This window comes from Aquila chrysaetos, chromosome 1 (assembly GCF_900496995.4).
Source record: "Aquila chrysaetos chrysaetos chromosome 1, bAquChr1.4, whole genome shotgun sequence".
Classification (NCBI taxonomy): domain Eukaryota; kingdom Metazoa; phylum Chordata; class Aves; order Accipitriformes; family Accipitridae; genus Aquila; species Aquila chrysaetos.
The window spans coordinates 55166755-55174835 of NC_044004.1; the positions used below are offsets into that span (position 1 = coordinate 55166755).

General features: G+C 37.2%; 1 long non-coding RNA gene across 1 annotated transcript; it reads right to left on the reverse strand.

Moving 5' to 3' along the window:
• Positions 1–2984: 2984 nt before the first annotated feature.
• On the reverse strand, positions 2985–7841 carry LOC115347133. The gene is made up of 3 exons (XR_003925383.2): positions 7566–7841; positions 6615–6981; positions 2985–3049 (listed from the first exon to the last, which is right to left on the reverse strand). It is a non-coding gene; the product is annotated as an uncharacterized LOC115347133 (long non-coding RNA).
• Positions 7842–8081: the final 240 nt, after the last annotated feature.

Consider the following 8081-nt stretch of genomic DNA (forward strand, 5'->3'; position numbering starts at 1 on the left):
AATACCAGCAGTATTTGGATTAACTGCAAACCCAGTGTTTTTTCTAGCTTGCAGTCTTGAGTAAATCGAACAGCAGTTTGACCAAATAGAATCTTTTTCATTGCTCATGTTTTGTAGGACCCGAGAGCTGTGTGTGGTTCATTATATGTGCCAGGAGCTGGTGCCATTGATTTCTCAGGTGGAAATCTCTAGTGAAGCACAAGGGGACAAAATATGCCAATGACAGCCTACAGCACATTCAGAAACTACATAAACAGAAAGTGCTTACATCAGTACAGTACGTTTACAGTATTCTTTCTTTCTCTTTTAATAAATTCAGACACAGTGGCAGCTACCAGCTTAAATCTTTCCAGTCACATAGGAGTGATTTTCAACCATGTACTAACAGCAAGCATTAACACCACTTGATTGTGCAAAATACTTTGCATGTATGTGCACAAATACATAGCCATATGAATACCTGAAAATATGCAAAATGTTTATTCAGTTAACCCATGCATTAGTGGTATAGCTACAGACATTTTCAAAGACATGCCTGCCTTTGAAAAATTATGCCGTCCATTTGCAATTTAGATCACTGCTGTCTCAATACGTGGTGTATATTGAATACAAACAACATTGCCAAAATGAAAGTATTTTTATACTCAGATACTTAAATACCACAAGCCAACTAGTACACATAGCAAAACAATGAAGGGATGAAGGACTGTAAATTTACTGTAAATATATTTTAGGGGAAAAAATGTCAGCTTTGTGGACTGTCATGGTTTAACCCCAGCCAGCAACAAAGTACCACGCAGCTGCTCACTCACCTCCCTTACAACGGGATGGGGGAAAGAATCGGAAGAGTAGAAGTGAGAAAACTCGTGGGCTGAGATAAAGACAGTTTAATAGGTAAAGCAAAAGCCGCGCACACAAGCAAAGCAAAACAAGGAATTCATTCACCACTTCCCATGGGCAGGCAGGTGTTCAGCCATCTCCAGGAAAGCAGGGCTCCATCACGCGGAACGGTTACTTGGGAAGACAAACGCCATCACTCCGAACGTCCCCCCCTTCCTTCTTCTTCCCCCAGCTTTATCTGCTGAGCACAATGTCATATGGTCTGGGATATCCCTTTGGTCAGTTGGGGTCAGCTGTCCCAGCTGTGTCCCCTCCCAACTTCTTGTGCCCCCCCAGCCTCCTCGCTGGTGTGGTGGGGTGAGAAGCAGAAAAGGCCTTGGCTCTGGGTAAGCCCTGCTCAGCAGTAACGAAAACATGCCTGTGTTATCAACACTGTTTCCAGCACAAATCCAAAACATAGCCCCAGCCAAAATACTATGAAGAAAATTAACTCTATCCCAGCCAAAACCAGCACAGGACATAAGTTGTGCAATGCCAGTTGGCCTTGGTGCCTGAGATTTATCGTTGGCATGGAGCAGAGTCCCTGGCTAACTGAATTTAATATAGTTAGATGTAAACTAAGCAAAAAAAAGTCTCACTGAAAGTCAATGTATTCCTAAGTCATATGACTTTTAAAGTCCTACTCAAAACACGTGACAACTAATATTCCTCCATTAAATCATTTTTCAGTCACCAATACAAACGTCAAATTTACCTACATTGACTTGTGCTCACCACCACAGAAAAAAACAGGTAAAACAATTTAGGTATGCAGACTTGGGTTTAGACTGATTCACTTGCATATTCAACCTTGCTTTTTTTTCCCTCGTGTTTTATTTTCAAGAAATAAAAGCTTCTGAAGTATAAAGCAGCGGGGGGGCCCTTCAGAGTTGCTAAAATATAAACTATTCAAAGCCTGCTTCTATATAACATAATCTATGTCACAGATTACGACATAGATTATTTGGGAATTGAAAAATTAAAATCAACAAAGTAAAAATCATACAGAAAATTTTAGTTGAATATAAATTGTGCAAAAAGAAGAAACTGCCTTGATGGCCTGATAACCCAAACCAGTAACTTTCTGAAGAGAAACTTCCTGAAAGTGTTTAAGAAAAGCCAGACTTATGCTTATCCAGCTATAATTTCAGAATACATTATTACTGAGTAAGAATAAAAAAAACCCAGAAAGATAATCTAATTCAGAGAGACAAAATTAGTTTTTGTCTCAAAAACTTGGGCAAATATCTTCATGCTGCTGAAGATAAATACAGATGGGAGGAAAAATAGGCCTTTAATAAAATAACAAGGAAAGACAGATGGGAACGAAAGGTTTGTTCTAACCTGTACTCCAGCATATGCATATTGCCAGCTTCATATTTGCTGAGTATTTCCTGATAATTTTAAAAATCAGTTTTCACATTTAGTCATGGAGTGGTGAAAAATGTCACCTTGGATCACTAGCAACTGAAAGCCATTAGTTAGTTTGGTGACACACATACACACACACACATATATATATAAATTAAAGATACTTTTAAACACCTTTTGTGCTTCAGAAAGGGAGTAAACACCTCAGACATGATGAAATCCAGCACCTGACCTACAGTTCAGTGAATATCTCCTTTGAATATGCAGCAATACCCACTATAAGTGCACACACCGTACATGTTGCATTGGTTTACATACCCAAAAGCAATTTCACTTATTTCTGCCATCATGCTTTCAGAGCACACACCTAAGTATTATGCATTAACTGAACAAAATTTATAACCACTGAAATGCCTGTGAAACCTCCTCCATGCATTGCAGGTGGAATAACACGAGATTCAAATTTCTCATTTACATGAGAGTTTTGAAGCGTATACATGAACCCACACATTTGGTCCACAAATACTTTTATGTCCGAGTTGTATTCATATAGATCACATAAACATCAACAGTTAGACTAAACAATGCAAAACCACACAGAAACAATTAAGCAGTCACAGAACACTACAATTATTATTTCTTGACAGTTATCTTACTGTTGTATTATTCAGGTTATTAAAATTCAGGTTATTATAATACTTAAGAGTGAAGAAAGAAAAACACGTATGGCTTAGTTTGAACTGTTTTCCCTCTTCTGAAACCGACTTTTCATTTCATATTGCCCAGGTCCCAGAAAACCCTGACAAAAATATAACTAATGTCATAAATGTCTACATATATAAGTAAAACAACACTTGCTTAATGTATGTATAAACTTCATGTGAAGTTAAAAGTGAACCCATCCACACATTTCATTTTAAGGTAAATATAAATGAACTACTAACCAGTCAATGGCAGGATGTGGGGGCATATGGAGTCTTGAGATCTCTCCAAGATCTTACAAAAGCATATTTCATGATTATGTTATTCTCTAAAGGAGCTTAGTACCTTTGCCCCAGGCAATAACTACCTTCCCAACACACTAAAAGTTTTAAGTATGTTATCAAGTAAACCACTTGTGCATTTCATTGTTTACAAATATAACCACAAAACTACTATTAAGTTTTACTTATTAAAATTTTCCAGTTTGTGGTTTTTTTGACTCCCTTGTTTGAACACTTTACAGCAAAACTAAGGTTTAATGGAAAGCTCTAAGGCTTTGCCACATTTTCTCCATAGTTCAGAGCACTCAAATGAGGTATCATGCTTCATAGTGAAGACAGAAATCTACTACACGATTCTACATGAACCAAGACAATAACTTGGAAATTTTTGCTCATGCAAGATTTGTATTAAAGACTACATATAGCTTGCATGAGTCTGTTTTGCTTTGGAGAAAACAAGACCAGAACTTGTGAAACATGATAAACCTGCAGAAGAGCACTGCTTGTTTTGTTAGAATATAAACACAACAAAATAAATTAATAATAAATCTCTATACTGGAACATCAAATAAAAGGACGATTTTTCTAGCCACCTCTACGCTACATGACAATACAAATTCCTGCAATACCAAATTGTATTTTGTGAGGTAATTTATAGAAAAAAAATTGTGCAGCACAGGTAGAATAAATTAATCCAAAATTATTTCACATTTAACAACCCACGTCTGTCTTGCATGTTGACAAGGTATTAGCACATGCAGAGGTTTCTAAACCATTGCTGTTTTCATCACTATTTTCTGAGTCTACAGAAGTGAGAGCATAAACACAAGTGTTTCCTCTCACACAAGAAGTATGATAAATTGTATTTAAGTACAATTTTAAGTAAACGCTGGTTGTTTAAACTACTTTTGGTATGGATTTTATACCAACTCAGCATTTTCTTAAATTACTATAGTATTGTATATTCAATAACAGGAAAGATTGCTATTAGAATACAACACGCTAGTGGTTTTTTGTAACCTGTAAATGGTGATTGATTGTCTAATTCATAGTACATTCCTTCCATCTTACACAACTGCAGAGATTTTGCATCTGCAAAACTTCTTCATACAGTTGCAACACAAATTTACATTAACCTGAGTTACCACGTAGTCTGTGTTTCAGAAAAAAGATCTGTTCTGCACAATCAAACACAGGAATTTACTAAAAATCAAACAGCTTTAGATCAAGCAAGCCTAGTACAAAGAGATCACATGGCTAAAGAAGATAGAAAACCAACTTTGGAGTTGATCCGCAATAGTAAAATGAAAGACACTGTCCTTCAAATTATGTACCTGGAATAAAAATTTTTAAAAATTCAGAGCAACACTAAGTCACAAGTATTCTATAAATTGTATACAAATTGCAACAGTACGCGTCAACAATTTTTTTAAATCTCAGAAAAGATAATATTTAATGCGGTGTTTATGCACAGAGCTGTGCTAATTTGTCTCCTCCTTAGCTTGACTGGATCATAACAGTTCTGAATCTGAATAGCAGCAAAAGAACAATATGAGATTCGTATATGCATTCCTGTCAGCCTGGCCACTCCCCTCTGTTACAAACGTCAGAGCTTGCAACTGGCATTCAAAGCCATTTCCAGCAGCTCAAGAGGAAATATGTTTTGAAGAGACCTGAATAATGATAGTTCAATTGAGAACACTTCACATATAGTCCTAATGTGCCTGTCACTTAAAATACTTCACATAGGTGGGATCTGAAACATTTTAACTTTTATGTTATAGAGACTCGGGTTAATAATGCACATGCAACTTTTCCACTCCATCTACAAACCTTAAGACCCATGAGGTTTCCAACTAAATATGTAAATCTATGAGAAAGTATTCCAGAAATTGTTAACATTTATTGTATAATCATTTGTCTCTTCTTTAATTTGGAGGAAAACCAATTACTAGTATTTGTAGTGAATATTAATAAGCAACATCAACTACTTATGACGATATGGGACTCTTACAATGTTCTGTCCCACACTGCAAATATGGCAATGAAGAAAGATCAGTATCTTCATTGCTAACAAAGCCTACCCAATCACAGGATATGAAATTATGTCCGGTCTCCAAGACAGAAAGTTAACTTAGAAGGTGCAAGTAAAAAAAAAATAATAGAAACATTTTTCTTCATTTTCCAATTTGAGAAGTTTACTAGTTTTACGGACAGCAAAGCCTGTACAAGTATGTAAAACACATTGTTATATTAGACACTTAATAGGATCTCAGCCTTCTCAGGAGAAAAATGTAATTATTTCAATCAGTGATAAACACAATGTTGTAAATTAATTCAGAAATATCGCTTACAATAAAATTCAGTTATATCAGACATTTTCCTAAATTTTAAAAATCAGCATGTTCTACTTTAGTACTATTCATTTACCATATTTTTATTCCATCTGGTAAGATCTGTTTATATTACAATAGGGTTTTTTATAAAGAGCACAGAAAACTGCTATATGCAAGTTATTCACTACAGTAGGCAAGAATTAATTTTGTTCAGAGCAACTCTGCTATAAAAAGATATTACTACAATTAATTAAGTTTGACAGATTTTAATCATCATTCTCATATCTTTACCCTTTCATTAAACTGATATCATTATAATACAGGCTGTCCTATTGAATCATTTATCAGGAAACAGAATACTTGAACTAGCATCAGAGCATTTTGCAGTCTAGAATGGGTGGGAACACATATCAGACAAATTTAAGACTATTTAAGCACACAATTACATTTGTTATCAGGTATAGACTTTGAGAGAGTGTAGAAACTTTTTATTCTATGCTGTATGACATGCAAAACATTAAAAAATCTGCAAATTTTGCTTACAGCTTTTTTAGCGATTCACAGATACCTATGAATAGAATTATAATCAGTGGTAGAAATACAAATCAGACAGTCATACCACTGCTTTTACTTGAATGATTTTTTTTTTTTTTTTCCTTACAGAAAGCGTCACTGTATATTTTGGAAGTATTAAAACATTGAACCAGTCCAACCATGAAATATAATACATTTATTTTGTATAGCAGAAGAATCTATTGTATATTTACACTGTCTTGAATCTAAAAACCTGGAATGTCTGCATATGGATTACTGAAGCAAATTCTTAGTAAATTCACTTCTATTTGAAAGCATTTTCATCCCTATTTTAACGAAGAAACAGGAACCCTAACATAGATTTTAATCCTAAACTTAAGCAAAACAGGTCACTGAAACTGGTTTACAAGTTATCCACAAGACCTTTACTTCCTCCCCAAGAACATAAACAAATACTTCAACAAAACACCGATCCAACATATTAAAGACAAGTATATACATAAATGCTTACAATCAGTTTGACAAAAACAGTCCCAGTGACAGACCCAGAGCTTCCAGGACTCCCAGCTCCTCCAAGTCTGGTGGGGACAGAGGAAGCCTTTGTGCCGAGGCAGTCTCTCCAAGAAGACCCTGCCGAGCAGGGATGATCTGAGATAACCTACTTCCAATCCTGTGAGGGCTTTGCAAGTCCCCAATCCCCAGCACAGCCTCACCTTGCCTGGGAGGCTGAGGAAGAAATGCAAGTCCTGCTGACAGCTTGCAAGCTCCAAGTCCATGGCTCAGTGAAGCTGCTAAGAGGTCTGGCAAGAAACGAAGTCACCAACTGCTGTGTAGGGTCAGGAATGACTGACAAAGGACACATATCATAGAGCTACATCCTAAGAATGAGAATATTTTGATCATTTTTAGCTTCTCTTACCAACAAAACCCTGAACTTCAGACTATTTGTCGGCAACCATGTACAGGGAACGCAGGACAAGTCCCACCATGAAAAAAAAATATTGGGCAGGAAACAGAAAGCACAGAATTAAAGTGAAGAGCACCATGCTTTCCATAACATCCATTTTGTTGTTCAGCATTCCCTATATAAATAATTTTAAACGAAACCAAGAAAACTACTAGTTTGCATATGCAGAACCTTTACTTTGGTTTAAAGGGACAGGAGGAGAAAATAGAATGAAAAAGCTTGTAGGTCAAGACAAAGACAGGGAGATTACTTAGCAATTACCATTAAGGGCAAAGCAGACTCAGCTTGGGGGAAATTTACTTTATTGCCAATTAAAATAGATTCAGGGAGTGAGAAACAAAAAGACAAATATTAAAACAACACCTTTCCTTCCCACTTTTCCCAGGCTCAACTTCACTCCAGTGCAGACTTCTCCACCCAACCCAAAGTGGCACAAGGGGATGGGAGTTAGAGTCAGTACACATTGGTTTCTCTCCTCCACTCCTTCCTTCTCACCCTTTTCCTCTACTCCAGCATGGGCTCTCCACAGGCCACAACTCCTGTCAAGGAAAATCTGCTCCAGCATGGATTCTGCATTAGCTGCAGTCCTTCCAGAACATCCATCTGCTCCAGCATGGGTTCTCCACAGGCTGCAGGGGAAAATCTGCTCTGATGCCTGGAGCACTTCCTGCTCCTTCTCTGCTGTTTCTCACTCTTTTTGCTCCCCCTCCTTTGTCTGCCTGACATTTTCTGCCTCTTTTTAAATATGTTTGCACTGAGGCACCAACTTGGCTGATGGGCTCAGCTCTGTCGTGGTGGGTCCATTGCAGAGGCATCTGGAAATGGCTGTGTCTGGCAGGAGGCAGTCCCTGACCTCTTCCCACAGAGGCCACACCTGCAGCCTCCCCACCCCGCTACCAAAACCTTGCACTCACACCAAATACAAGTCAATTAATGGAAGTGCAAGGACATAAGAAAGTCTTCCTCAGGAGTTTACCTACTGGATAAAAAAAACAACCGACTCAACCTGAG